Source organism: Alligator mississippiensis, chromosome 11 (assembly GCF_030867095.1).
Source record: "Alligator mississippiensis isolate rAllMis1 chromosome 11, rAllMis1, whole genome shotgun sequence".
In the NCBI taxonomy this organism is placed as follows: Eukaryota; Metazoa; Chordata; order Crocodylia; family Alligatoridae; genus Alligator; species Alligator mississippiensis.
Window position 1 is genome coordinate 10266550 of NC_081834.1, and position 9716 is coordinate 10276265.

The 9716-nt window shown below is 41.6% G+C and overlaps 1 long non-coding RNA gene across 1 annotated transcript; it reads left to right on the forward strand.

Annotated features, from left to right (window-relative positions):
• Positions 1-5128: 5128 nt before the first annotated feature.
• On the forward strand, positions 5129-7925 carry LOC109280595 (uncharacterized). The gene is made up of 2 exons (XR_009455848.1): positions 5129-5459; positions 7241-7925. It is a non-coding gene; the product is annotated as an uncharacterized LOC109280595 (long non-coding RNA).
• The last annotated feature ends 1791 nt before the right edge of the window (positions 7926-9716 follow it).

Here is a 9716-nt window from a genome sequence, read left to right on the forward strand (position 1 = left end):
TAGGTAATAACAAACAGAGCTAAATACTGTTCTCCTATAGAAATCTAGGCATTATATTTCAGGCTGCGGAATTATTTCAGATTTACATTGGTGTAACTAATAATGGAATATGGTAAAGACAAATGATAGATCACGAGCAACGGGATGTTATAAATAAATGGAATATTTTATCAGGCAGAATTGAACCCGGCAATGTTGACACTACACTGCACACTCTTTTCCCCCTGGGGAGAAGATAAGAGAACAAACAACATATGACAGATGTCATTGCTTAATGCACTCCTGGATGGCAGTCAGATACAACGGTGATGAGCGTGGTGTAAGAACCTGAAGAGAATAGAAGAGGAAATCTAGGAAGACTTTTGTTCCTGGGAAATTGATTGGGACAGCAATAAGCAGCAAAGAGTTGATAACTAGCATAGGGCAAGAAGCAACAAGGACATCCTTCTGGCTGTAGCTATCCATTCGTGGAAGCAGGAACCGCACGTAATGGCAATTCCATACTTTGTCATACCGAAATTCTGCATTTGATGAAGTGAGGGAAAAGTTTCAGTGACATTTTTGCTGGACACAGACATGGTCCTTGTATACAGTGGGGGGGAAACCTTGTCCTCTTCGTAGAGTTTGAGTTTATTAAAAGAGAAATGAGCAATAACATTCTACCCAATATAAGCACTTCCTAGGGGAGGATCTTTGTTTAAAACTGCTCAGTCCCTACCCCTTGGGATCTTTCTACCTTAGACACAAAATCTTTATGTCCAGGCAGTCTAGCTCTCAAGCCAACATCCTCCCCATTTTTTGTTCTTGCCTGGCTTGACTTTAATGGCAGATGTTACAGAGTAGCTTCATCTCCTACCTTGAAAGCAGACATTAGCTCCTAGCTCTCATTCCTCAGTGTGTGGCATGTGCAACCCATGTACACTCACTGGGTGTACTCCAACTTCAGAGGTTTGGGGGATTGTAGCAGTTCCATAATATTTATACACTCTTCCCTGGTCCCCATAACAGGAAGCTGATTGTCAGAATGCAGGGCTGTTTTTAAAAAAATCACCTGACCACAGTGCTAAAAACTGGAATTGAGATGCAGACATTTCTGTTGGCATTTGGATTTAATTAATTCTAACCTAGATGTAAGATGCTGGTTGGTCTCACTGAGGAAGAGGGAAAGGAGGACTGCAACAGTGAAAATCCTAGAGGGAAAACCCTAAGAACGGTACCAAATGGGGGAGAAGGCTTAAGGTGAAGTTTGTGTTTTGTTGAAGTTACCATTAAAGGCAAACCTTAGGAAGGGGAAATATTTGAAGTACGTGTATATACTTCAAATATTATGTATGTGTGTGTGCCTGCATGGGTGTGCATGTGTGTGTGTGTACATAGACATACAGACATACAGACATACATACATATGTATAATATTCCGTATCCATAATGCTATAGGATAAAAAATATTCTGAATTCATACCTATATGCATATGAATATATATGTGTGTAGAGGGATGTAGTTAGCCATGTTAGTCTGAAGTTGAGTACAGGGCAGGGTAGATTTGCACACTTACTAGCCAAAGTAGATACGTGCACACACACACACACGTCACTTCTAGCGAGCTTCAGCCCATGAAAGCTGTTACTTTATGTATATATGCACTTTGGTTAGTTATAAGGCACAGATCTACCCTGCTTTATAGATGTGTGTGGGTGTGTGTGTATGTGCATGTATGTGTGTATATATGTATGTGTGTGTGTATGTATGTGTGTGCATGCGTATGTATGTATGTGTGTGCACACACACACAGTTAAATGAGACAATACTATTGTCTGTGTTAAACTTGCTGGGCTGCCATCCCTTGACTCCAGTAGGATTTTCCAGTGGGACAGCTAATGCAGGTTCGTTATCCTACTGTATGAAAGGCTTCATTTTCAATGAAGACACAGGCAGCAAGGGGGGTGACCAAGTGGTCAAATATCTCTGCAGGATCTTTAATTTCTTATCTGGGCAGGGTGCTACAGCACAGTAAACATTTATTCCTAAGCCATATCGGCTGGCAATTCTAGGTGATGATGACCAGGGCTGTGATGTACCAGGCACCGTAGCTGCTAGACGTTTCTCCTCATCTATACTTAAAAAAAATAAACAAGGAAACCAACAAAACTACTGAACTTATAGTAAAATCAATGAGCCATATAGGGGGAAGTCTAGGGCGATGCCGTAGGAGATGCATGAAGCTCCAGTTCTCAATTACGGGGGTAGGTAGTGGTCCACCTTTTAACATGCCCAGAAACTGCCATGCTCCGAAGAGCCTGTGACATGCCAAGGTCTGCTGGCATCAAGCCTAAATGTCTCTCCTCTTTGTGTTCAGGTCTTCCATTTGGCATCATAAGATGACATGCTGCCAATGTCAGTCTACCTGGGCTCCAAACAATGCTTGCATTCAGTTGTCAGCATTTAATCAGTAACTAGTATCACCGGTATTTTCATTCCTGTAGCGCAAACTCCAGGTGCCCTGGAACATCCCTTGATAACAAGGGAGCAATGGCTTTACTACTTGCAGTGAAGGCATGCTGATATTCTCCCACAGCAGAACCAGGCAAGCTCAGTTTGCAAGGCAGCTCCCATTAATGAATGCATTTGCCAACTAGTTAGCACTAGAACGGACTTAACCAATTAGCAGAGTCACGCATCTGCTGGCTGGACTTGCTGTGTGTGTGTACTGTGCAGGCTACTACAGCCAAAACTCAAACCCGGCCCTGCCTGATCCAAGTACTCTTGGAGATGACCCAAAAGGGAGCCTCCTGCTGGCTGAACCAGACTCCACGTCATATTCACATTCTCTGTTAGTCGCCAATGTTATCCTATGAGCAGACACTTGAACACAAGCAACAATCCAGCTTAGCAAAATGCATTTGGGGACTGTTTGGGGTATTGAATAGACCTTTGGGGGCTAGGATAACACTTTCCCCAAGTCTGTTTTAGCGGTACAAAACTATAATGCATCAATGAATGAGAAGGCTAAACCCTGAACTATACCTTTACATTAGTATCAAAGATGACTCCAAGCGTTAAACAAACAGAGGACTCTTCAGGAAGGTGAGAAAGAAACAAAGGACTGTGTTCATCCTTAACATCGCTGCCCTGCTTTTAATGGAGTTTCAGGCCAGGGCCCAAAACGTCCATTGGAAAGTAGGGTTAAGTCATCTCTAGCTAACAAAGATGAAAGGAATAATTTGATGGAGGTGGGGGCCAGAATGCAGTGTAGGGATGAAAGGACAAGCAGTAACTGAGACTGAATTTAAACAACTCTGGAGAATAAAACGATCCTTTAAAAAAAAAAAGATAATTATGTCTTACAACAATTACCCTGGCTATGAAGCAAAATTAGCATAGTCCTTTCTAATTTAAATGTGTTGAAAGTGCCTGAGCATGACAGCAGAAAATTACAAGGTTTACGACACGGGCTTTGGTTAAAGTGATGGCAATCGGATTATTGTAGCTTTTTTGTCTGTTGATAGCAATGATTGCAAAGTTACCTATAAATATTAACTGTTTAGCATGAGGAGAATTTTGGCTTTGGTTGCTTAGTCGTATGTCTCCCAAGGATTCAAAAGCTGCAGAAGCCTGCACTGAATGTTTAGGGTCATTCATCTATTTTAATTTATAATGGATTGGTCCTGATTCACCATTGTGTTACTTCTATGTCCATGAAACTCCCTTTTTAGTAAGTGCCTTATTATGATCATAAGTATAAGGTAGTTACAAAATGAATGTCATTATTTCAGAGATGAACTAAGTATTCACCTTCCTTGTGAACTTTTGTGGATTTAAAATGTTCGGTTCGGGAGCTGATGAAATCTAATATTGACCTTGTCAACCCAGTCTAAGTAAAAAAGTCTTTGTAAGTAAACCATAGAGTTTTTCCATGTCATTACTTTAATTCCCTCTCGTAGCTCCTTCCTGTAAATTTATACTAGAGTTACTGAAAAGTAAAACTAGAATAAATAATGAATCATGCTCATGTAGTAGCTTTGCTCATCCATAGATCTTAAACTGCTTACAGTTTTACAACTTTATCTTTAAAGTAGATTTTCCTTTCCTTCCTCTGGAGACCTCTCGGGGGGTCATGATGAATAAACCCCGATAGGTTTGCAGGTTCCACCTGGAGCTTCAACGTACAGGGCATGCTTGATTTGCACAGGCATGCAAAGTGGATACATTCTGCTAAAGGACTTGGTATTAGAAACCACCAAGGTCTTCATTGTGCAATTCTATCTGGTTCCTTCGTGCAACTCAGGAGTTGCAAAATATATTACTGGCCAGCAAGAGCCAAACTATGAGTAATCCAGAAGGGGAAGAACAATAGCTACCATGACAATGGTAAAGCCAGATCTTGCACTCATTGCCCGCATCCTGGGGGGATATGTCAGGGTATACTGGGTATGATCAAGGTGCAGAACATTACCCTACTATACTGTTCCTCAGGTAGAGTTCTTGAGGACCAGATGTATCAGTGGCTTAAATCAGAGCAGCCTCTAGAGTAACCGAACAAACATAAGATCTAGAACTGGCAGAGACCTGCTCACAGAATCAGGAAGCAATAACTGGTTGCTTTGGGCCCCCTCCCCACTCTTCAAGCTTGGACACTAGAGGGAATCAAGTGCCTTAAATTTATGAGTTTATGTAAATGTCATTTCTAATATGTATCAGAGCCTGGGATAAAAGTGTTCTCTGGACATGACGAAACCCACAGCTCAGTATGTGCCTCTCAAAATTCTCACAATTCAATTATTTTATACCACCAAAGTTCATGGTGCACTCTACCAAATACACTGTGGAGGAGATTCTGTTCCCACTTCCATGTGAATTCAAATACTGTGATTTATATTTGCACTAAGAAGGTCAATCACTCAAATACTTTCATTTATTAAATTAGCTCTGCAGTAAATTAATATGAATTTCCTTAAACAACTTTACAACTTGGGAGGTTTAGAAAACAGAAATGAGCTCAGCTGCTTCCTCTGCAACCCTATTTTCATAACCCCATTGAATCATCTCTGCTCTGCTTGATGTTTATATATATATATATATATATATATATACACACACATACACACACACACAATGTGTGTGTATATTTTATATATATATATATATATATATATATATATATATATATACACACACACACACACATACATACATGTATAGCTTAAACGTACATGTAAGAAAATCCCAGAATTTGAGCCCTTTTGATTCATGAATGAGTTCACTGGGACTTCAGATTCATGAGTCTGGTATGCACATTTACTGAGGTTGGTACTTCAACAAGTTTAATACAAATTGCTTGCTCCTCAGCTTTGATTTTAATTTGTTTTTTGGTTGGTCCTAGGAATCCATAAATAGGTCCATAATCAGGTGTTGTCTTCTAAATACGAGTGGAAGTCTGCAGATTCTCCGACATTCTCAGGTAAATCTGGTTCAAATAAACATCAGTGCTATTTATTTTTTGTAAGGAACACATTGTTTAGATTGCTGAGAACTTAGGAACATTGTGTAGATAATAAAGAAGCAGCTGTGTGAGATGATGAAGTTAAAACTAGCAAAGCTGGCCTCTCCCTGGGAGGTAGTAGGATCCAATGAGTAGAGCCCTGATGGATGAATCAAAACATCTGGGCTCCATTCCCAGCTTTGCTACAGACCTGCTGTTTGCTATCGGGCAAATCAATTTACCTCTCTCCCTCTGTTTCCCTATCCATCGGGGGATACAATGATAACAACCACAAAAATAGCTAAGTGTTTTTATAAATAGAGGCTGGCGTTTGGGTGCAATATTGGCTTTCCTTGTGATTTAAGCAAATTCTCCTGTCTCTTACAACTGGGAGATTACAGGACTCAGAGGCTTGGACCAAGTAGATGGGACCCAGCATTCATACACTCCAGAGACATTACATTTAATTTGGCTGATGTTTCCTATAGTAGAGGATATAACTAGTAACAGGAAATACTATGCTATAGCAAATGCTGAAAGGCAGGGATACACATTGGGTGGGTGTGCATCCATAATTCTGGCTTTGGTCACACCAACCTCTATGTTGCTTTTCTCTCCGTCCCTTTCTGACTTCTTTATCAAGCCTGCCAATTCTCTGGGACAGACTTTTTCTATATGTACAGCGCCTTGCACATTAAGGCCATGAGGAATGCCGACTATAGAAATAGTAATGATGCTGATTCTTTTTAAGGGCCTGATATATTTTCTTTTCTATGATTTTATCCAATTTGTTTATAAACATGGTAAGCAGTGGGACCTCCATCAACTCCTTTGGGGACCCTTTCAAACATCTTGCTCTCAGGACAATTTTCCCATGTCTCAGCAGAATTGCATAACTTTGAAAACTAATTGGGAGAGTAGGGGAAGAGACACCCTAAGTTCCTGACTATCCACGGGACTCTTCAGTCTGGAAAAGTGCAGGCTCAGGGGTGGCATGGTGGCAGCCTATAAGTATATAAGGGGTGTGCATCAGGATCTGGGGGAACACCTGTTCACCAGAGCGCCCCAAGGGATGACAAGGTCCAACAGTCACAAACTCATCCAAGTCTGGTTTAGGCTGGACATAAGGAAAAACTTCTTTATGGTCCGACCCCCAAGGCCTGGAATAGACTCCCTCCAGGGGTGGTGCAGGCACCTATCCTGGACTCTTTCAAGAAACATTTGGACACTTCTCTTTCTGGGATCCTGTGACCCCAGCTGACTTCCTGCCCCTGGTGCAGGGGGCTGGACTCGATGATCTTCCGAGGTCCCTTCCAGCCCTAATGTCTATGAAATCTATGAAATCTATGAATCCAAAATCGGCTAAAGTAGAAGTTAGTGACATTTTTGGGGCAGTTCACTAGATGACCCAGCTCAGGTCCTTGGGAGGCTGGCATTTGGAGCTAGCTGCTGTCTTTGACATTGGGCTGCAGCATGGCACAAGTGAACTCCTTGCTGCTGAATGCCCCCAGAAGACTCCCAGAGTGGTTTTACCAAAACCAACTGCTCTGCAGGCCAGATCCAACCCATGGACTATAGGTTACCAACCTGTGAGATAGGTTTCCCTTTGAATTTTATTTTGTGCATTCTGGTTCCCCTTCATTAAAGTAAGCCTGGGAGGGTAAATGTTGGGGGGACGGGTTGTTATTCGATTAAACATTCTTTATATTGATTTCATTTTTCTCTACTAAGTTTCTTGTATTTCTTTCTTTCTTCTCCAGCACCGGATTGCATTTGGCTTGTGGACACATTTCAAGAGCTGACTCGGGATGTTCTTGAGACTGTCTGGGGCTCAGCATCTCTTTACAAGATGCTGGATGTGTTCATCTTCAGCACTCCCTTAAGAGTGCTCTTTGCCTTGGAGAATATTCTGAGTCTCACAGGTTGCACACAGCAGTCTGCCCTTGCTCCTGCGCCCACTGCAACCAATTGCAAGCTTCTATCACTTGTACAGGATCATGCCCTAAGCCTGACATAAGAAAATAATACTAATGTGGGACCGTATTTTCCTGTACACTCAAGGCCTCTTTGCAAAGCTCTAGAGATGAGAAGGTGCATTAATGTGAGTACAGATGTAGCTATACCCATTTTAAAGGCCCCTTTACTAAACATGTCCTGGTGATTCAAACCAAGGGCATTTTCTTGTTTTGCTGCTCCTGTTCCTGTATGAAACCTGCATCCAAAATAAGATCACCAAGAAAAGAGAGAATGGGACTTCCCTGTTCATAAAAGTAATTTTAACAGGAAGGTCCTTTTTAGGGTCGGAACACAAGATTTTGGGGAATACATTGCATGTGCAATTTCTGTTTCAGTTCCTGTTCATTTTAGCACTGAGTTTTATGTTTGTACTTATTTAAGCTACCTGTGGAAAGAGCTGTATATAAAAAAAGACTAGTTTTTAAAGTACTCCAGGATTCCTTTTTTTTTTTTTTTTGGAGGGGGTGGGGAGGAGGGTTTTTTTTTTGTTTAAACTAGGGGTGGGGGGGAGGGCTCCTTCCTCTTCAGCTAGAAAACATAAGCTGTAGCTCTTAAACAGATGAATGCAGAGAACACATTTACCAAAGAAGAAGACAGCAAAATAAAAGTGCAGAAAAAAAATCCAAGTCGTATAATAGTGGCCCACGGATATTCAAATATAGGGGCAGATCCTGAACTGCTGTACTTGATGCAACTCCGTAGAAATCCATGGACCTGCATCATTTGACTTCGGCTAAAGTTGTGCGTGTGTGAGATATCTCTATATATTCAGCTTTAAACAAAAAGATAAAAGTGTTCTTGAAAGTGAATGACGTTGAGCCTCAAAAAAGTGATTTTTAGATGTTGAATATTTAATTCGCTGATAAAAGGGTCCTGATTTCCTGCAGACGGCTGCCACAAACAAAAAAAAGGGGGGGGGGGGGAAAGAAAGAAAAGAAAAGCACATCTTTAAAGGGAAGCAATGAGCAGAAACTGACCTTTCTGTGAGCAAGCAGATGAGAGAAGGTATTTGGCTAATCCCAGCTGTCTCTGATTGGCCAGACAGAACCGTGTTGAAAATGTCTCCATCTGGGCTAATCTGCTCTCAGTTGGATGAGCTGAGGCCTTCAGAGTTAACCTGACATTTAACAATAATTACCCTTTCGGATGACCCCTGCCCAATCTCCTGCTCTCTTAGAAATCTCTCTTTTTTTGTGTGTGCTCCCAAACCCCTTGACTCTTGTGTTAGAGATAGCTGAAAAGTGATGATACGATAATGAGATATACTACACACACACACACACACACACACACACACACACACACACAGTTAAAATATACCTGTGAACTGTGCGATGTGGTAATTTTGATCTCCCCCATGCAGCTTATCAGACTTCAGTGGGTGTCATTCAGGAGAAGAGGTATTAAAATATTCCCGGGTGATAATTGCACCAATTAAACAGTGGCTGTGCTTATTTACTGGTCTTTGTTAAAAAAAAGCACAAAAAAAAAGCTCCAAGTTCCTCCCTGGCACCGAGATGTCCCTTATCTATGGTAAGGAGAAATGGTGCATGGAAATAGGTTCAGATAGAAAAGCAGAGTTCAGAGGTCACAAAGGCTAACCGTAGATGAAATGTGGCTATTTCTTTTTACCTGAGGCTGGCTTCATCTTTTCTCTGAAAGGTCATTGTGATAAAACAAAAACACATCTCAGGAGAGGAATCATTTATCTCTGGGCAGGTTCTCCTTTCCATTCTGGTGCTTTATGTTTCTGACCACCTTCCTCCCAATGCTGTCTCCTTGCCAAGGTGGACAGTGTCAGACCCAGTACTGCCAGGGTAGACACGGTACTATGGTATCATCAAAGGGAGTATTGCTGTCATGTCCAAAAGTTTGGATGATTCTTCATCTGTTTCTAATCTCTTATTTAAGAGCTGGAAAGCTTGTGAGGGCAGGCACAGTCACGAGACGAAAAGAAGGCCACATTCCTTTTTTTTTATTATTGCCGTTTCCTCGACCTTGCAGAGTTTTGGGGTGTGGACACGCATACATCGGGAGCCATTTCATGAGGGCAGCGGCTGTTCCACTCTGCCTGTTTTGTGTGGACAAACTGGGAACAACAATACAAATGGAGCAAAACCACTCCAACTTGAACCAGGAGCGAAGCAATGATAACACTTGGACTAGAACAGCTATTACCTTTGGAAATGTCCCTCTTTTGAAATGACTCCATGCCCATCC